Consider the following 22,913-nt stretch of genomic DNA (forward strand, 5'->3'; position numbering starts at 1 on the left):
GGAATGATCGGAGGTCGGGAGCAGTCCTCAGCTCCACCGAGGCAAAACCAAGCTTTAAGGCCTTGCTGAAAACAGAAGGGTTGGGGCTAATCTGATCTAATGCTATTAAAATGAAATATAACCTGCTTGGTAGATGGGGGTTTGGCCAAAAGCCCTGTATAAAGTGTCCATCAAAAGTGTCCATTTTCTGTAGGAAAGATGAGAGGTGGGAACGTGAATTAGGACCATGGCACATTACATTTAAATACATCTTTACACATTTGAGTGAATGCTTATTTAAGCAGCAGGTTCTAGCTCTTGTAGGAAAAACCTATAGGATCAGGTTTAGGTAGGAATGTGGCTCCCCCCCCCCATGATGGTATATACATAATTCACATTGATCAAAACTGTGAATTGTCTCAGAAGGAGAGAACCTCTTGGAGCCAAGAACAACTCCTCTCCTGGATGAAATAGAGACAGAGCAGGAACAGAAGGTTGTGGGACTGTGGTTTCTCAAGAAAAGCCTCTACACAGCTGCCTCATTACCCTGACATGGACTGAGAGTCATAAGCAAGTTAAGTGAAAGAACTAGGTTCATACTGATATTAATTGCAAATGTTTAAGAACGTCCTTATTTTCTTTACAGCTTTATTTATTTATTAAATGTATATGTTGCCCATCTCACCAGTAAAACGACTCTGGGCGATTTGCAAAATGGTAAAAAATTAAATATAAAAACAGTTAACATTAATCCATCTTAAATTATGCAATATTTTAAGTTCAATATTGATTTAAGTTTCAATGGGATAGCCAAAGCATTTTTATGAATTTTTGATGGCATCTTAGAGACATAGACCTGACTTCTATGTACTGAAACTGGATGGCCCATGACTCTGTATAAGGCATTAATTTTCCTTGTTTACATGGAGAATTAATGTTAATTTCAACAAAGAACAGCAAATCACTAAGCTAAGGGATGCAGTGCTATGACACCAGCGCTTAGAAATTAAATTGATTTGGTAGACCACCAACTGTTCTGTGAGGAGAATTCTAAATATTGATTGCACTTTTATTTACAATTCTTTGTACTGATGCGTAGCTGATTCAGATGACTGTTATTGTGAAAGGCAGGGTATAAGTAATAGTAATTAATGAATTATACATAAAATAACAATCAACAGGATTCAAAAGAAAAATGTGTACCCATCAACATTTCATTGGAGTTTAGTGCCAGTTATCTTAGACTTGAAGTCTATTTGTACAAGGCAGGGGTAGGCAACCTTGGCTCTTTTATGACTCATGGACTTCAACTCCCAGAATTCTGGGAGTTGAAGTCCACGAGTCCTAAAAGAGCCAAGGCTGCCTACCCCTGGTACAAGGCATTGAAAAGTATCTTTAATTCATTTTATGATTTTTGTAAGGCAGTGTAATACCAAAGTGCTAGATGTTGTTGTATTACAAGTTCCATCATTTCTGAAGCATCGGCCAAACTGTTGGATGCTAATGGGAGTGTTAGAGTTCAGGAATATCTAAAGATCCCTCAGCTCCTGTCACCTTCTAGTACTGGCAAGTGTATTTATAAACTGAAGATAAACCTGTTCAAGAGTGAACTCGGTGTTTTGTTTTGTTTTTTACTTTCCTGTAAGAATGTGTCAGATATTAGAATAAAAGATTTCCCCTATTGGCATCATTCTTTATTAACTTTTATCTTTCATTTGAAGACAAGAAATACACCACATTGCTGCCCACATTGTGCTATTGATTTCTAAAATTTATCCAATGGTACCTCGTAATTCTGTAACAGCTGTACTGTTTAGTCATAATATTCAAGAGAAGAAGAAAATTAACATTTAAAATTTCATTATAAAACAGTTTCTGACGGTAGAGATCCAGGTCGCTTTTCTTGCACATGGTACCAATTATATCATTAGTCGTATTGTTTTGCAAGTACTCCGATTCAAAGCTTTTGAAGGTATTTTCTTAGAAAATATGGAACCTTTCCAGTGGACAAAATGCTGGCCCTTTCTTTACCAATTCCACTCCTTCCTTCTAACTTAACTAGATCTCACTGGAGGCAGGAAAAACTTTTCATCCTGTCCTGAATCAAGATTCAAACCTATCTTAAGGAGTGCTCTTTCTTTTGAGAAAGAAGTGTTTAGCTGTCTCTGCTTTCCGGCTTGATTTTTGGCGGGAATGGTATTGGAGAGGCTATTGGTGAGATGGTGACAAATTCAAATGTAAAAGAATATACACCTAGCTTAGAGTAGCTGTTTCCAATTCACATTGTAGCTTTTGAACAAAAAAAAAGTACACTGATACATGATATACATTGTTTACATATTGCCGGAAAAATCCTACCACGCTTACGGTGTTTTCCTAGAGCAGGGGTAGGCAACTTCGGCTCTTTTATGACTCAGGGACTTCAACTCCCAGAATTCCTGAGTCAGCTGACTCAGGAATTCTGGGAGTTGAAGTCCCTGAGTCATAAAAGAGCTGAGGTTGCCTACCCGTGTCCTAGAGCAAGCTTAATGTGTAGTGCTATCTCCGGAATCTGGATCAGTCAGAATTGAAGTTCAGGTGATTCAATTCCTATGGCAGAAGTCACCAGAAACTCCAGCCTGCTTTCAAACCAGGTTTAGTGCATCAAAGAAGAAGTGTCTTGGTTCTGTCAGGAAATCAACCCCATGCTGGGCCTATTTGGAAGATCTGGACCTAGGAAAACAGCACAGCCAGAGCCAGCTGTACATTGTGATATCTGTTGTGCTCTACAGAAATAGAGTATTGGAAGCTTGACTCATGTTTGCCAAGTGAGGCATGTTTTAAAAGACTTCACTTGAATGTTCAGACAGCTCCTGATACACAATATGGTGAAAGGAATCCTACATGCAGAGCAAGCTGCTCTGCGTTGAGCTGAACACCCAGGGACTGAGGATAGGGGCAAAATTTCTCTTCATCAGAGAAATTACTGTGCATTAAATGTTAGTGTAACCGACTACAATTTGGGATGGGTTGTTGGTGATCCCAAATGTTGAAAATTAGCAGAATCTTGAGTTTGTCTTTCTGCCCCTAAAAATGTATGTGTTTATTTAGCACCAATCTATTACACTTCTGACACACCAATCCCATATTTTTGCAGCCTGGGCATTCCTTCTATGATTTCCTCCCTTCCCATTTTCAGATTTGGGGGTTCCCACGGAATTATGAGGTTCAGCTATTAGCAGTTTGCTAGTAAAAAGCACTCGTGATTGTCACTATTATTGAAAGTATCGCATTACAAAGAACTGAGGTGTCAGGAAAAGGTATGCTAAGGGCCACTACTTCTCTGGGAGTTTTTGATTACCTAATACTTGATGCTTGACTCCCAGCTTAATTTGGGAACAAAGTAACAGTGAGACAGAGAACAGAAAGTGCAGGCATTGGCATTGGTAATTCAACATTTCAGTTTTGTTTGCTAGGATTCAACATGCTGCTATAGATGAACAAACCAAGGTAGTTGGCATTGTATAAAATATTGTTCATTTATTTTTTGTTAAATTACAAATAAGCAAGCCAAATTCCTTAGGGTTTTAGTTCCGATCTTCTATGGAAAGTACTTCTTTAATAAGTGACATATTTCAGAGGGTTTTATTTTTATTTTTTTTAAAAAGGGATTCTCTTCCTTCTGTGACAGATTTTGCTTGCTGCTGTTAAATGCTGATAAAAATATACTACTGTAATGCTGTATCTAGAAATATTAAATTGTTCTTTTGAAAGATTATTTTCTCACATAGATGCCCATATAAGATGCCCATATGTCAACACTTTCTTTAAACCATTGTTCAACTTCAGCTGGAAGAAATGTTGAAAACATATAGACACAATTTGTTAGGCAATTCTGCCGTTGTGTCAGAATTTCAAGGTTTTCCTTTTCACTGTTTCCATGTGTTTATCTTTCTCTACCTGCAATTGTTGTAGGCTAATTTTTGGCACTTGTAACAAATTCTGATTCTCAAAATCCTTTGTTTAGAGCTAGTAAAAGAAGTGTTGCCTTTATTTTCTATTGAACCAAAATGGTTATTACTTGTTTGCAGAAAATAAGTTATATAAATTTGCCCCAATATAACATTAGATCATATGCTATTTTCTCCTTTCAAAGAAAATGAACAGAATGCCAAATGGTTTCAGTACACAAACTGCTCCAGGGTATGAAACTTGACTGCATTGCTTCTGGTTTTTACTTGCGAACAAGCATCTTTGTCTGGAAAAACAAAGTGTACATTCTTAAGTAAAATAACAAAATACAATTCATGGAGCCTTTTTTAGATTGCCCGCAAAATTTAGCTGTGCACATGACTAATTTGTAAAACAACTTCTTGGAAATCACTAGAGGTGTGTGTGTGTGTGTGTGTCTGTGTCTGTGTGTATGACAGTCATCCTTTTTTTTTTGCTGCCACTATTGCCAATAAAATTAATTAAGTCTTAGACCAGATCCCTCAACTTGATTATGCCCAAATGTGTAGGACCTCAACATTCATAAGCACCAATTGTTTGTGTCTATCAGCTTGTACCAGTCTACTTGCCTCTCTTGAGAGCTTTATTAAAAACATTTAACAATAGAATTAAGCCTGTGTGACATTAAGCATTTTGATAGTTTATAATGTTCTGCAAAAAACATTGTTCCATTATTAGTTAGTATAGTTGACAGTAAATAACAGTTAACCACGTGGATTTTTTTTTCTTTTTGGATGGCTGGGAATTCACATGCACCTCTCCCTCACTGCTCTGTAATAAAAATATCAAAATACTAAATTTAAGGGCAAGAGAGAGAGAATCTATTAGTATGAAGAGTGTCAGAGTTCACTGGATATTGCCACCCAAACCTGGATTCACATCTCAGATGTCAAAAAGTTGCCAATTGCCTATCCAATGGAGACAAAAATAACTACTGAGGACCCGGAGAAGCAAAAGTCAAATTCTATAATCAAGAAGATATTGTGACATTTTTGAAAGTTAATTCCTGCAGGCAATTCCAAATTGATTATTCTACTAGTGTACATTACATGTGGAATATCAATTATGAAACATGGCATATTATTAATACAATTGTTTGGTATGTTATTAAGGAATCAGGTTTTCTATGTGCAAACACCTTGCAATGTTCTGTCCAACTAATGCATGAATTACAATTGTATCAGTGGTAAAGGAGATCATGTTTTTTTCCCCTCTATTGCCTTCAACTAGGCAATGTAATGGCAAAAATGCAATCTGATCATTACTTGTGCCAAGCCTGTTCAAGCTGCTATAGGGAAAAAAGCTGTGCTTCAATTTTCATTTCATTGCAGAGGAAACTGTTTTATTCTGGTAGAGATTGAAAAGCAGCACTAAAAGATCATTGTGGGAAGGATGCAGGAATAGCAAACAAGCAATGATTAGAGATCTTAGCTGCACATTTCCAGCTTAAAATATATCATTAGGGATTAAATCTTACACCGAGATAAGTAATTAGTAGGTTTAAAACCAACATAAATGAAAGTTCTTCAGCCCCACACAAGTTCTTTTCCAAAATCATAATGAATATTAAGAATTTCTTTGAATTTCTTTAGGAATATTGTATAATTGTCAAACTACTGAAACTGTGCATAGTTAAAACATACCACTTGTGGAAATAGCAGCTTCTTCAAAAGTTGGAATTTCTTCAGGATGTATGAATCATCAGGGGGAAAGAGATGTAGAGGAATCCAGTAGAAATGGCAGCCCCATGTAATTCTACTCATCAGTTCCTGACTCTAAAGCCCATGGCATTTAATGCATTTATTTATCTGTTAGATTTATATCTTAATTTACATCTTTTCCCTCAGGACCATAAGGCAGCATACAGTGCTCCTTCCTCCCAGTTTTCCTCATAACACCAATCCTGTGAGGTCAGCTGGGTTGAGAAAGAGTGACTGGCTCAAAGTTACTAAGTGAGCTGGAGTCTCCCCAGAAGCAGCCCAATCACTGTACCACGCTGGTTCTCCTCTCCTCTTTGGGTTGGTGACTTGCAAGCTAGGATCTGACCCTGTTAATCTTTCATAGAACTGCCAATTCCCCCAGGAATTTTGGGCCACAAGGTTAGTTGAGCAATTCTGGTGAAGTGTTTTTTTGTTTTGTTTTGGGGGCTGTTCTTCTAATCAATACGTCATGCATGATATGTTGTGGTGATACTTTTAATTTTTGCCTGCTTCCCAGAATCACTGCTAGGAGATGGGCAGATCTAGAAATCATAAATACATCTTGTGGGAAGTGAGCAGTGGAAGAAAAGGATTCTTCTTTTCTCCCCAGCCTTTTGGACAAATAATAACCAACCCAAGCAAGAATTGTCGGCAGTAGGGTGAAAGATAGAAAAAGGTTGCAGAATAGTAATAGATTTACTTTCCTAATACATTGATACTCATGAAGATGCACTCCTTTCAAAACTCAAAATAATGCTATGTTAAAGTTGTATTTTCTGAGATAAGCAAGACATAGGGGGAAATATGGGAGCTCACTTGTTTGATAACCATATATGTGTGAATGCAGTAAAAGTAAGGAGACCAGAAATAATGATTTTCTCCACCACCATAGTTTTAGAAGCATTGTGAAATAGCCCTACATTTGATTAATGACATGAATGGGGTGATGCTCTGACAAAAAAGGAACCCAATACTTTTTGTTGTTGTTGTTGCACAGAAAAGTTATAAGAAAACACAGAACTTTTGAGATACAAACTAATAATACTGATTTCAATATCTACCTATCTATCTATCTATGAGGGTTTTTTTTGTCACAGAACGCCCAGAACGGAGTTCCAGCACCTTTTTCGGATGGCACCTTGTAGGGTAGGCAAGGCGGTTTGTATGACATGTGTGAGTTCCAGCACCTTTTTCTTTTACAGAAAAGTACTCTATCATCTATCTATCTATCTATCTATCTATCTATCTATCTATCTATCTATCTATCTATCTATCTATCTATCTATCTATCTATCTATCTATCTATCATGAAGGGATTCTATTGGCACAGTGGACTCTTCATTAGGAATATTCATGGTTTGCATTCAATTTTGTTCATTTATTTGTTGTTGGCCAAACTGCATCTTAGATAGTTGTATTAGAAAGTGGTCCTGATGTTGTAAGCACTGGTTTGAGACTGTCCTCCTTATACTTTGAATTCATGTTAAGAAAATATAAGTGTTAATACCATTATAAAGGTAGTCTATATTGTGTAATAACTATAAACTTAAGTTCTTTTATGAATATCTGGGGTCAGATCCAGGAATAGTGGTCTTGGATCATTTGTGATTGATTACTGGTTTACATTTTGTGGTTAAGCTTGTGGGTATTTCACATTTCACATGCTTTTGTTCTTTCTTATTCATGGTGCACAAATCTATTTTAACAGAGAGTGATTCTCAAATAACTAAACATAACATTTCTATTCTGGAACAATCATTTGATTTCCAGACTTTATTTTTGTAAAGGAACAGGATCATTTATTAGTGATGAGCGAACTCCCTCTAGCAAAATAAATAAATAAATAAAATCTTACTGATTTTCTTTTCTTTTCCTTTTAAGGAAAAAAAACCCTTTTTCTTTTAAACGTGCTGAGGAAACTATGGCATTTTCTCAATTACTTCACATCTAGTCACAAGAAATGCATGCAGAACAGGCAGCATGTCTGATAGCACATCTGCACACTCTGTGGCTATTTTCACCTTCCTAAGAAAAGATACCTTGTCTTTGAGAAGAATGAGATGAGTAAGCAACAATTGCTACAGGCAGAAGCTCTTTTCTGGCTCTCTTAAGTAAAGATCACCCTCATGAACATTCCTGCATGATTTTCCCCAGCGGAGTTTGGAATGCTAAGAGAGAGAACATTCTCCCGCCTTGAGCATTGCTTTTAATGGCTATACTGCCCTCACTTCTCAAAGGTGCTTATTTGAGAAAAGTTTCTGATGTAATTGGCAGGAGTGGCGGGGTGGGGTGATGAATCCCGTTTTACATTGGATCTGTTTAGGAAGGGGTTGAGTTTGACTTAAAGCTTTCAACCTGGGGAAATGGGTATTCTGGAAACCTTCAGCTGTGAATTTGTTTCCCTTTCTACAGTTTATCTCTTAGAAAGAGATGGCAAGAAGGTACATTTAGAAATGAGAGCCTCAGAATTTTCTCGCTTTTTTTTTTTAAAAAAGGAAACCAAACAAAACCTGGTAACAATTCTCTTGCAAGTTTATTTGACTAATCCTTTCATTGCTTGTCAAAGAGCATACTTTTGTTTTGTAGTAACAAACAAGCTCCTTCCTCTTCCATGTGACTAGCAAATCTGCAGTGGTGGTGAGTACACACGCTCTTGCTAACTGTTATGATGTTTGCTGTCAAATTCATTTATTTATGCAACTGCTGTGGAAGGGCCCCAGGCGCATAAGCAGCCATGCAAGATTTCAGAGTCCTGGTGTGGGGTCATGAAAGGGAAAGAAAGGAAGAGATGGGGGGGGGAGACCACTGGTTATGAGAAAGGAACTGACACAGGAAATAGTCACATATGGCACAGATTTATTGTGTCCAGGACTTCCCATTCAAATCCCATTATAGCTACTGCTTAGAAGGCTGGGAGCAGCTTGGAGCACAACCCGCATTTGTTTTTAGACCTGGCATCCAATGAAATCAAAGCTCCATCCTCAAAACAGAAGTGATGTGTTTATCATGCCATGGCAAAGGAGCCAGGGCTTGGTAGTGCATTTGGAAGGAATGCAGTTTTGCATTCTGTTGTGGAAAGCAACCAATCAGAACAGGCCAAAGGGCTGGAGGCAGCTCTGTGTGTCTTTGAGTATGTCGAAATAATCTGGTGAGCTTTAGGTTAAATTAAAGCAGAAATAACTGGAGAGGATAATATAGAACATTAAAACTCTGTGACACAGAAAAGATAAAGACTTTGGGTATTTTCAGCTCAAGATGTGGAAGAAAGTTGATTATGAGAAAACAGTGAAGGACTAATTGTATTGGAAGATGCTTTAATCAGGCTGCAGATTTATCGAAATGCATTCCTACCAGAAACCTTTCTTTGACTTATTAAAAGACAGAGAGGGAATGCTTTTTGAATTACTGTATCTCCACCTGTCAGGTATGAACAACCAGATCCACACAATGAAGAGTTCAATTAGTTACTTTATTGCTCATGCCTATTTCACAGGAATCTTCCCAGACTGGCAATCTGCACCTGGGCCAGACTAGATACAGTTGGACCCTGCATTCCTGTGCCAACTAAAGATTCCAGACTAATTCCCCACTTGACTCCTCCCCCTAGCTTGGCCATTCTCCCCTCTGACATTGCCTATTCATACTAAATGGCCATGCATTGTCTTTTCTGCCCCCACTAATGCACTTGCACTGCATTCATTTAACATTTACAGCTATAGTTTTACAATAAACTCGCCACATTATTTGCCTCATAAACATTTAAGTTTCTAGGCTTCTTGGTGTCTGAATACTAGTGCTGCTCCATAGAGCATCAGCAGTTACAAGAATGTGATGCTAGAGTCAGTGGAGAACTTAAATCCAACCTTCTTGGCTTTCCAATCAATAAAACTAAAACTGCTGTAGAGTGTCGCCTTTTCATTGGTTCTTCCTTTTATCAAGGCAAACACCTATCTTTCAAAAGAAAAAAAATGACGAAAACATTATATTTCAATTTCGAAACAAGAGTAGCCAACCAACACATATTAAGGACTACATGGCTTTATACAGGTAGTTATTTTTTCAGATGTTAATTGGAAAAATTGTATGTTTTACAATTAGCTGCCTTGACTATTCTCTAGGCATGGATGGGGCATGGATGGGGTTTTACAAATTGAATCTGTACACATTTATTAATGTAACTGGTGTAATTACATTATTTCAGACTACAAGTGATGTCTTCTGCAGTAAGGGGACTCCTACTTAATTGACAATATGTTAAACCATCTCTGTTGTGTTTGGGGAACTCTCTTCTCATTCTTCTTACTGGGCTTATGGAGTTTCTAGTGCCAAGAAAGCACTTGATAGAAGTTGGATGAAATTGTAGATAACTCTGCAGATGGATTCTTGTTCCGGCTCACAATTCTTAGGAGAACTTTGTTTTTCTGAATATTCATTATTCTGACTCAAGTGTCTGTATACCGATTTGATTTTCTTGTTATGAGCCATTCACCCAGTATTTAAGTACTTAATCCCAAAGCAATCAAACTATTTTATGCACTAAGCCTACAACCATGAGAAACAAATGTATAAAATATAAAAATAAGGATAAAGATAACAAATCAAATAAGGATAAAGATCCAAATCAAAATAAGAAATAAGAGAGAAGGAAAAAAAATAATATGATGTCATATATAAACTTTTTAAAAAGCTCTCTGAAATAATTCAGTTTTTAACATTTTTCTAAAAAATGGAGATAGGGAGAGAGCTATACAGATCTCCATTAGGAAGTTGTTCCAAAGTAGTGTTGGATGCCACAAAAAAGGTTCAGTCTCTTAAACATCTCAGAAATGTAGGACCATAAATAGTTTCGGAAATAATGATATCACTTTATTCCACTTTGGTCAGACCCCATTCAAGAGTCCTGGATATCACATTTCATTAAGGATTTAAAGAAACTGGAATTGTCTCAGAAAAGAGTAATAAGAATGAGAATTTGAAACCTTGAGTAAAAGTCAATCTTCAATTCAGATTCAAAGTGGAGTATCCTCTTGGGTTGTTGGGTTTTTTTTTAATTATTAAATATGTTCTTCACACAATGGTAGAATCAAGAAACACCTATTAATTTTTTGTCATGGCAGAGTTTAATAAAATATGCAAGTATAAAAGATATAGGCCAATGACAGTTTCAGAAACTGAGGTTTTATGGATCCTAAGCAGTTCCTGAATTCAGAAATTAGATGTAACACATTACAAAGGATACAAATGCATATATGCTGTATTGCAGACAGTATGTGTAAATACTCCCATAAAATATACATCAATTGCAGGTAAATGTAGTCATTCAAATGCTTGCAAATGCACATGATCTATAACATTAAAATGTTAAATGCTCCTGAGCCATAAGAGAAGAAAGAAGTGGGGTGGGAATGGGGACTCTAATAGATAATACTACAGGTAAGATCCAAAGAAGATCCTTCTATAGCAGGCATGTCAAACTGCCGGCCCATAGTCCGGATGTGTCATGCCGAAATCACGCCCACCCCATTGTCGGCAATGGGGAAAAAGTTGCAATACATTGCGTGACATCACATGACATCGCGAGTTTCACATGCCTGTTCTATAGTTAGACTACATTAGGATGAAATGGACTGATAGATTTTAAGATCAAGAATGAGATATGGGATAAACGTCTAGTATTACTTCCTATCCAGAAAAGATTGTGATGTAAAAACTTTGTTAAAGACCCTTATTGGAAGCTATCAAAATTAGTCACAAAATCCCACCTAATCTCATTTCCTTGTCTTTTATCATTTTCCATTATTGGCAATACTGGGAGAAGTTTAAATAAATAAAGGATGCCATGTGGATTTGAGAAGGGATTGAAACTTCAAGACCAGCTGATTTCTACCTGGACCACAGGTTCCCTCATTCAGATAAACTTTAAATATCAGTAATTCTTACTTTAATCCTCCCAACTTTAACCCTTCCTGAGATTTCTGTGATGCAACATCTTTCTCTGCACAATGACCTGGATTGTATGAATGGTGATATCATTAGTTCAGGGAGTCTTAGCAAGAAATACAATATAGAAATAAAATATGAACTGCTGAATTAAGGATGAATCCAATTTAGTGCTGTGGGTATAGTTGTGAGACTAACATGTAGTTAGAAAATTTATTTGGATTTATGGGACAAATATTTACCAGAATTCCTTGCTTTCTAATAATGAAAGGTCTTACTTACGTCTGGACAAATATCCTTAGAATGTATTAAAATCCAAAAATACTTCTGTTCAGACCTAAAGCAAAGTGATGTCATTCCTGGTGACTTCATGGATATGTCTACAGTATGTAGTTATCTTACTAATAATGTGAAAATGAGTTGCAATTGCTTTCTTCCTGTCTGGATGTAGGTCTTTATATATTAGGAAGATTTTTGCAACTTGGTCAGATTCTGGAATAGATTCTAGAAAATACTACTGAAAATGAATTTTTCACATGAAATTTATTGCTTGATAAATCATTTTCTATTCTCTTGTTTGAGAGAGAGTTAGTTCTTTCTACAAAATATTTAGACATTATTATAGTCTTTCATATTGATACATCAATTGCAGTATTTTCATATCTTAAATATCATATTCAAAATGTAATTATTCCCATTATCAATTTGCATTGTACTTGTTTTCAAAAACCCCTTGTAAGTATGGGTCAGACCGCATTCATGTAAAGTTTCTAAGCCACTTTCTTCCACGTTGAGAAGGAAGAGTTGGATTTTCCTTTATATAGAACTTAACAATAAAAATAAAGTCACATTTCCGTTCACTTGTACAAACTTGTTGTTGAATCCCAAATTCACTTAGCATTCAGGTACTGGACAGCCTATTGAAACAAACTCTAAGCACAGATAAATGATTAATTTTACCTTTTTCATTATATTTCAGGAAATAATGATTGACAGATACAGCCTGTGGGAAATTATTGCCATTTCACAGATGTTAAATTGAGATACAGAGAAATTGAGATTTGAATTAGGTTTTACATGTAAATGAAGAGTATATTTGCATGAACAATTGTGTGAATTGAAAACAAATTGTGACTTGAATTGGCACATAGTTTCTGGATTCCACTACCATTCAAACTCAGTAGCTACTGTTTTCCAAGCTACAGATCCACAGCAAGACCTTATTGTAATGTTTATGGACAGCAGGAAAATAAACATATAATTCTTTATATGGTTTACTATATCTGATGGCTTGCCCAGGGCAACCAAACTACAATGTGTACCTAGTGCCCCGTCAATTATGTTACTACTTTTATTTTTATTTTGTACCTGCTTTTATATTTGCATTAGAAATATGTGACTAGCAAATCTGGCCAAGTGAAAGTAATGCTGTATGACATTATTTTATGTTGATAAAATACCTTTTAGAGAAACTTGATGATATCTCTTTTTTTTAAGTCAAAAACGGTTATGTTGTCCTTTACAAGTATGTATTGTGAAATCTATCAAAAACTACAGGACAGAAGAAATTAGTTGCAGGAAATGTTTGTGCCAACCTGAAGGAGAATTCATTAATGTTAATGTATTTCATTCAGTTTTAAAGATAGAACTTTAAACAGGTGACAGAAGTGATTGCATGACAGCAAAGGTCTCCGTGCCTTTAAGTATCACATCTATTTTTAAGAAACATTTTAAAAACATTTTCCTTCTTCTCCATTTTCTAAATAAAGGACATGAGTTATGTGGGGTGCTTTTTTCTTAAGTAGAGGACCCCCATGGCATATTTTTCTTTCCAAATATGAAATGAGCTGGAAAATCCTCATTTCATGACAGGAAGGACAAATATTGATACATAGTTAATATTTGTCAGAAACCCTGCAAGCAACTGGAGTGTTTGGGAAAAAATAAATTAAATAAAATAGCAAATTTGATGTGAAGATGTGTTTTTTAAAAAAAAATTGCAAAGAGGAGAGTGCACTATCTTAAAAGAAAAAAGAAAAAGAAACGAAGCGAGCAGACTTATCGTTGCTTGTCTCTTCTGTGTCACTATGCAAATATCCTGCCATGAAGTTCAGGGTTTTGTGAGTGAATAAAAAAATACATGCTATTTTTTTAAAAAAATAAATCAATAAATCATATACATATATGTCTTCTGTCATGTACTCACATAGATTTAAAAATATTCACTTTTTTGATCTTACGCATTTACTTAGGATTAAAAATATCTCCCATCTCTTTGATCCCGGATGTTCACCTTCATTTTGTTTTTTCAACTTTTCATGGCACACATGTACACCAGTGGGTATGTGAATGCCAGTTTACCTTCCCTCTCTCCCCCTCCCTTTTTTTGCACATAGAAACATAACCAGTTTGAATTACTTTTAATCATTTAGAAAGAAGCTTCTGGAATTTATCAGTGTTGTTCTTCATCCCCAATGTAAATAGCTTGTGTCACCTCAATCCTCAGTGGTCAATCAGTATTTATTAAGGCCTGTCCACTCTGGCCTTTTTCTCCAAGGAGAGCCTCAGGCAAATTAGATGCTGCCCCTGACACCCTGTGTCACTTATCTATTTGTGTTGATGATGAGAGTCAGCTGCACACAGGCCTCCCTTTCCTCTTCCCTTCCAAGCCCCGCTTACGAGCACCCCTGCTTGGATTTTCATGAGGAAATAATCAGATTAGGCCTTCAGCGATGAGTTCATATGGAGTTCTCTTTTCTCCGATGTGCTACTAACTGAATAAATGTGTTTTGTGGCAAATTGTAAATGACATTATGATTACTAAGGCCAGCATGGGTTTCATTTGAAAAGTGATCAAAATTGCTGGTCGCAAAAATTGTGACTGGCAGATCAGGCCATTTAGAAGGAGGAGGGACTGGGGGCAATGCAAGAGAAAGGGACCTATCTGGATTCTAGCAACCTCCTTACAAAAGGAACAATGGAGATCCCATCCATTTTAAAGAGAGGCTGGCTCAGAAGTGGGACATGCAAGAGACAGGTCACATGGGTGGTGGTGGAGTGTGGATGTGAGTGGTTGGCTCAGTTGCTTTCTGGGATCAGGTAACAACAATTAACTTGAATAGTTCAAAAAGACTTCCAAGTTTTTTCAGTTCCTTTCTGACAAGAACCACTCAAACTAAAAGAGCCATCATTGGGGTGCTGGGGGGGGGGGAAATGTAATACCGGCTAATTGATTTTCACAGGTCCAGTCTTTTATAATTTGGTAAGTGCTGCCAGCTGTATTTTCTCTTTCTTGAGAGCTATTTTTTAATTTTATTTAGTTTTATACTGTGTACAGCTGCATGGAACACCATGCCTATGCAGAAATGTGGCAACATGTATTGCATAGGGCCGAGATCAAATGGATTTAAAGTGACAGACAAAACACTTCTTTACATAAAAATGCCTCTTCTCCCCAATCCAGGATATGGTAGAATATGAAACTGCAAAGCTGGAGAATTGGATGTAAACATGACATGGTCAAACTGGGTGCTGTTGGGGCAACAGCAGCAATTGATACAGCCTTGCCCCAGCATATTTGCTTCCAGTCCCCCAGCCGGTGTTCTACCATCAACAACATCAAGAATGCTTTTATTTAAGCATATTTTGTAAGGCTTGACACATTTCATCTTCCTACTCTATTTCCTCACCTCTATCTCTATGGAGGAAGCAATGCAAAAATTATGTTCCTACAGAATCTGAAATATTTTGGCCAGCAGCATTCTGGCCCTTTAGGTATTGCATTGCTAGCTGGGTATAAATTAGGAAACCTGAAAAAGGGAATCAGTCCTGGGAACCTTGTTGCCTCATTGACCTAAGGTCATACTGGGGGCTCAAGGGGTCTCTTCCACATCCAGATGAATGACCAGTGTATTGCAAGGAATGGTATAAAACTAACAAAATAATTTTAGCAGAAATCAATTGCCAAAGTGAGCAATGGATGTTGTGATCTTTAAATCCATATTTGCAAATACATTCCATATTTCAGATCTATTCAGTACACTTTCTCTGACTCAACTAATATATAATCAATTTTCTTTCATACATATCTGTGTGATTTTCTGAAGAGCAAAAAAATGGATCTTTATGCCCTTCACCTGGCATAAAGCCATACTACACTTCTCAAATGTTGCTAATTAGCATTTCTTAGTTCTATTTCAATCAGAAATCTTTGAAACACCATCATGGAATATATTTTTTGCATTTTACTCTGGCTATTTTTCTTTTTATGCAGGGGAACAATAACAGCCTTCTTTCAATCATCATATCTAATCTTACCACAAATGTTAAACAAGTTGCATGGCTAAGCAAATCACATTCATAAGTTAACATTTTTCCAGTTTATATTTTTTCTAATATTCTCACAGCACTTATGACTTTTTTTCAGCTTTTTAAAGTGTATTTTTCTCATCCTTTTTTGGCAATAATAAATCACTTTTGTCATCCATAGCCTCTTTCCTTTCATCAAGTGCAGCTTTCCTTACTTCCCATTTCTCTGTTTGGGTAAGGAAAGATCTCTGAAACAATGACCCAACAGGTCACAGGTTGTTCCACTGTTTTTCTTCCAATTCACCTCTGATTCTTCTATTTTCCTCATTCAATAGAATGAGGTATGTAACCATCACCAATTTATAGATTACTATTTTCATACTGTATATACTCATAGCAACACAGCAACTTAGCTGGTACCAATTCGTATTTCATGAAATACAGTTTAGTCCTTTCATTTGTAATTAAGCTGACAGCTTCACTGTCTTGTGTGTATTCAGCAATTCTTGATGTTGTAAGCCACCTGGAATCACCTGTGGATGAGTTGGATGGCCATACAAATTTATTTAATAAATAATTTCTGTTGCTTTCATTTCCTTTGTTAATGTATACTCTTTTATCATTTCCTCAACTTACATTCCAAGTCACAGTCTGAAAATGTCAATAACTTTTTTTTCCAAATATACAGGTATTGATTAACTTTCTATGTGCCCATCATGGTCAGTTTTGTCTTTCATATAATGTTTTTCATCAGCTAGAATACAGTACAATGAGATTGCCAGCACTGGTTGCATTTGGCCACATGTAGCATTTCCCACTAGTGAAAGGACAGCGCTACCCAGTTTTGGCATATTTGAAGCAGTGATGCTGTGAGCCCAACCAGATTCCATTTTTATGTCGTGCTATTTTATGCAAGGTACAATATCTAATCTACCTTTCAAATAGAGGCCACTTGAAAGGCAACATGTTGATGTCTTTATCTGATCATCTAGCAGATGTATGCAGCATATGGATGCACTCTTACTTAGCATAGTTTGAAGCAAAACATCTTTAAAACTATTCTTTATGAAGTACTTTATTTATTTAAAGTTATATACTGAAATGGAAGAATGAAGATTCTAGAGGGAGGCCTAAATTTAATTTCTTTCACAATAACAATCTCTAGCAAAGTTTCTTCTGGGAAATGTAGTGTGATTCTGCTGTGCGTTTTTTTTTCCTGAGAACCAATATGCTTTAAGCCACAATTTTCTGTTGAAACTGAAGCACACTAGCTCTTTGTAATGGTAACTTTTAAATATTTTAGAACTATCCTTAAGAATGTCTTCTTTTTCTCCCCAGGGATGAGGAAAATCAGTTTCTGCCCCTGCTCCAAACAGTTTGTTCACCAAACCATAGTTTAGTTACTACTACTTAGTTACTATTACTACTACTAATAATAATACCAGGGGGGGTGGCTTAAACTGCATAAATGAACAAATATGATTTGCATTTTTCAGTTTATATTGATCAGAACATAGTTATGCTTCAGGTGTCAACTCTACAAAGGAGCATGGCTGCAGTCATTTTTCCTACTCTTTTTCGATTGCCACATAGAACAGGTGGGGGGGATTGCCCAGGTGCTTCACTAGTCAAAATAATTTTTTGTCCCATGGGAACCAAGGTCATCAGCTGCTGCCAAGACTGCAGCCTGGGCATTGCAAAAAAAAGCCCACCAAGGAGATATATTGGGGGACGTAATTGCTTGCATAGTTCTAGGGGTGGGATTTTTTAACTTTGTACTGAGGAATTGTTACATGTGCCACCAAAACAATTTTGAAATTGTTTTCATTTCTCTGAATTTTGGGAGTCTTGGGTTCAACCAAACTATAGCATTCTGTGAATACAGGTTCTTTTTTGCATATGAAAAATGTGTATATTAGAATACAAGGTATATTTTAAGATAAAATGCAAGTATTGTGGAGAAAAAAATACAGTTTGGGTACCATGGTTTGTTTTAAAAATATTGATGGAGCAATAGGTGCAATAAATTCACATCAAATTGTCTCAGATTTGATGTTTTCCTCATTGGGAAACATTTCCTCCTTATCTTATTCATTGATAAGATATATTTGGCAAAGTCATGCAAATTTATTTTAGTCTGATCACATTGATAATATAGCTGACTGTATATATCACAAGTTAAAATAAATGTCAACTTTTTAAAAACAAAAATGCCTTTATGCTATTTTTCCCCATTAGAAATAGATAAATGAATATTTGTTGTTTTCCCTTTTCCCACCAATGTCTAGAATTTCTAACACATTTGATGGAAACTGAAATTGCGTACAATTGCTTTACAAACACTGTTGAGAAAAATGTTTGGTTCTAGAAGACTGATGACTAAAATTATAAGAGTTGTTAAATCTGTGCTGATAATTCTTTTTTTAAAACTATTATTTAACAGGTATTTACAGGGAAGAAGGAAAATGCATTCTCAAACCTTTATCCAATGTTTACTTCTGTAAGGAAACTGATCATGCAATGGTGATTTTGGAAAGTATGGACACCGATTTAGATCACAGGAAACTCTCTCCACCTTTATTGATAACTGGTAGCTTTGTGGATCCTTTCAGTGAAGCCACATCACAGGGATCTTTCTGCTCCAAAGAACTTCCTGTGATATTTTACTCTATACTGCCATCAAATAGTCTTTCAAAGATTTGCTTTGCTGGACCGGTTCCTTGGTCATTAAGACTCTACTTTAATGGTGGTCATGGCATTGTCAGAATACTTTTAGCTATCTTCTATGATGAACCAAGAAGTTTTCATGTTTTTGTGGAAGAGAACCCTGTCCGACCAGTCTTGTTTTTTTCCAGCCTTTTTTGGAAAAATGCCACAACAGGAACTAATTACTTCAATTTTCAGGAGAATCTTCTGTATGTTGCTGTTCACTGGGGTGAACCTATAGAAATACATACACACGGTGCTCTTCATATTGCTTTCACCATCTCAGAAAATACTGGAGAGAAAGCTCAGGCAATGCTTATTCAACAGTTGGCAAGTTTTCTACAAATTGGGGAGGATGAAATTAGAGCGGTCTCCAGTACTTCAGGAAATGAAGACACATTAAGGATTATTGCAGACAATAGCATGAAGAGGAACCATCAGTGCCCTCCAGAGGGTTTGTGCCTATTCAGTCATCATAGCACCAGCCAACAGAACACCCAGGGCAGTTTGCATCCGTCCCATGAAATGCGTGGCTTGAGAGTGCTGATCCTTGAAATCAGTGATCCATTACACTTCTTAAAACATAAGCTTGCTTTCTCATATTCAAGTGTCAGATTAAACAGTTTGGCCAGTACGCTTACTGATGCCCAACAAACTGGGACACTTCAGTGGATTCTCAGATTGCCAGTTGATTCCCTGGTGGTGATGGTTTCCTCAGCTTCAGTTCCAACCACAGAGAATTCTAGGTAAGACTGCTGATTGTTAAATACAGATATTTTTAATGTGTCAAAACTAATATTAAAAACAAGCATAGGATTGTTTCCTTCCTTAGCCGTAGGGCCACTGAACAGAAAAGGGGGTTGTTTCTCAGTTGCCATCCATAGTAATAGTGTGCAGCAGCCCTCAAATAGCTTCAGAGGAGAATTCATTTGTGAATGTAAGAATACATAGGACATTTTACGTTATGTTCTTGTGTTACAAATGTTGTTAGTTTGGGTTTGTTGCTTATGGTTATGTATTCATTTTAAGGTTCCATATTGTTACCCTCCCCAAGAGCCAGGAAAGAATGTGGAGTTCCTTCTGAGCATTGTTCCTCACTTATAGACAGAACCTTGCCGAGTATTTGCATAAGTGTAGATATACCTGGAAATCACTAGGGAGGAGAGCTGTCTTAACTCTCTTTCTTCCTACCAAACTCTCCATACTTTGCTTTCTCTTTACCCTTTGGAAGGCAACTCCTCCCTCTTGGGAATCCAGACTACATCCCACCACATCTACTTACACTTCAAATTAGCAACTGGCACAATGGAATAATATTAAAATGTATTACCCCAAATACTGAATGAAAAAGGGCAGTAATATTTAATAAAAGCATTAAAACAAAATCAAAAGCCCAGGTAAATGTAAAGAAATTTTATTAGCTACTCGGGCATTGTTCTGATGGAATGGGGTGGGGAGTTCCATAGATATTATTAGAAAGGCCCTTTCTGAGTTGCTACCTATTTTATTTCATTTATGTCAGATTATTTATTTATTTATTTATTTATTTATTTATTTATTTATTTATATGCCACCTTTATTATTTTTACATTTTTAAATTCATTTTTGCTTGGCCACCTCTTTGTAGTAGACTGGATAGGATTTTATTAAGATAATATAGCTAGGAAGCATTATAGTGATCGCTCACTTCATCACCCATTCTGTAGAAGTTCCCTACATTCAGACCCACATGGTCAACCATTATTATTGGTCAACTGTGCACTAGTGATACAGGTCCTGGGACAATGTTTTTGACACAGTAGTCTGATGAAGTGCAAAACAGCAATCTGCCCATTCTGATATTTGCTCAGAATTTCACACTTCAATAATAGGTAGGTTAAAGGTTCTGTACTGTGGAGATTGTTGTCTAGCATCATAAACATCAGTTCAGAGCAATATAATCAGTGCTTTTTTTGTGAAAGAAAAAGGTGCCGGAACTCACACATGTCATACAACCTGCCTTGCCTACCCTACAAGGTTCCATCCAAAAAAGGTACCGGAACTCTGTTCTGAGCGTTCTATGAGAAAAAAAGCCCTGAATATAATTATGACAAAAGAGTTAAGACAAAACTCTCCTTATGCAATGATACATTTCTTGATAAAACAGGACTAGTTCATAAGGAAGAAATTAATGTACATTGTAACTATGGTTGTGACATCTCTGTGGCAGCCATGATGGAGTTCAATTTGAGAAATAGTGATGATGGTTGCAACTTATTACCTTCTTTGTCTCAGAGTCTTGAGCAAAAGTAGTTTTCCTAAAAGTCCCACAAATATCACCCTTATCTGAAGATAAAATGGCTGGAGCAATTAACTGCAAAGCTGCTATGTTGTAGACAAACTCTGCTTAATCTTATTTGAACTGAATTGGGAATCACTGGATTATTTTTATGCACTACCCAATATTCCTTTATTTATAATACTTTTTAATCTATTCAACAACCATATTTTTTCTGATTAGATTACAGAATGGCTAAAAATATTAAATGTTAAAGTAAGAGAGTTATATTGTGGGATAATAAAATGCAATTAATAAATAGTAGAATAGGACTAGTTTGATATAATGATGAAAGGCACTGGAGTAGAAGTTGGGAAACCATGATTTCTAGTCTGGCTTTAGTCATAAAAGTCACCTGAGTAACTTTGGGCCAGTCACTTTCACTCATTCTTAGGAAAAATGTCATTTCTACAGTCACAAAATTGCATGATGCTGTTCCTCTGATTACCAGGGATCAGGGTTGACTCTATGGACCATATCAAAATATAGATAAGTCAGTTTGATCCAATGGTAGATGAAGGTCAGTTAGGTAACTTGGAGTGAATCTCTCCATCTCAGCCCAAGGAAGAGGCAATGACAACCATTTCTGAAAATCCTGCCCCTGACTCAACCATTAAAAAAAACACCCTTACACAGCATTGGAATTTAAAAGGACTTGAAATCAAACTGATTTGAAAACTATAACAATGCGTGTGAGAATGTCAATGTTTTCTTTTGTTACTGACACAACCATGGGCATGCTTCCCTGGTAATGGCTCAGCCAAGAAAGCTCTGCTCCTTGTAGCTTTTTGTCCAACTTCACTTGGTTGAGAGATCAAAAGGAAGACCTCCAAAGATGTCCATAGACTTGGGCAGAGGCAGCACTTTTCTTTGCAATATCATTCCCTAATAAGAATATGATTCGGATATATTTGGCACCAGTAACATTGTTAATATAAAAGGCCTTCTTTCTGTATTATTACATAACATATTCTGAGCCACAGGTATTTTTTATTTGGACCAGATTAACTGTGAACTCTTTTTAATTCCTTTGGGCCAAACATTCTTTTTCTAAATGGTGCCAGATTTTATGTGGAGAGCTTGTAAATGGAAATTAATTCTTCTTTTAAAATTCCTATATTTGTTTTTTTTACAATTTTGCTGGATTTCTTTATGCCTTATTCATTTAAAAATTACCATATTAATTTGTGGTTTAAGTCTCTTTTAAATTTTGGAACCAGAAATGCTGATATACACTTATCGGTAATAAAGCCATTATCAGACTGAATCTGCTTATTAATAGATACTTCCCCATTTCATAGCTATAAAATGATCAGTGTCAGCTATTAATTTATTAAACTTAATAGGAACTCAGACTCCAAAAGAGATTTTTTTCCTGAATTCTTCTTGTAGCTTTGCAAGACACCCTCACTTTCCAGAACTGAGATCAAAATTCAGGAAAGCAGCAATGCAGAAAAGAAGCAGGTCTGCCAACATTTTTTTTTAATTAACTAGGCCCTACTGGAATCTCCTCCTTGTGATCTGCTCATATTACATATGAAGTTCTAAGTTAAACTACCACATTCAAAATCCTCTCTTTGTGGAAGATTTCTTTTAGATGCATCGAGGCAATTGAGATAATAAAATCATTAACAATTTTTGCATGCTTATTTTGTCATTGTAATTCCATGTACCAAATTAATTCTACAATGGCCCAGAGTGGGTGCAGACTAAAAAAAAAGCATACCTCAGGGAAACATAAAATAAAATTACAGCTGAAAGAGGAATATATTCTGATATGAGAACTTTTCAATCATCTTTGATTCACTAGACTAAAAATCTATATCAAAAGTCAACATCTGTTAACATCAACATACATTAGACCTATGAGAAGAGGAACTGTATCTCTATATGCTAATTTAGATAAATTAGTGGAGCAACATGAAATTAAGACACAGTGGAGGGCGTCAGAGTCCACATGACATTTGCCATGA

Source organism: Vipera berus, assembly GCF_964194415.1.
Source record: "Vipera berus genome assembly, chromosome: 1".
NCBI lineage: Eukaryota > Metazoa > Chordata > Lepidosauria > Squamata > Viperidae > Vipera > Vipera berus.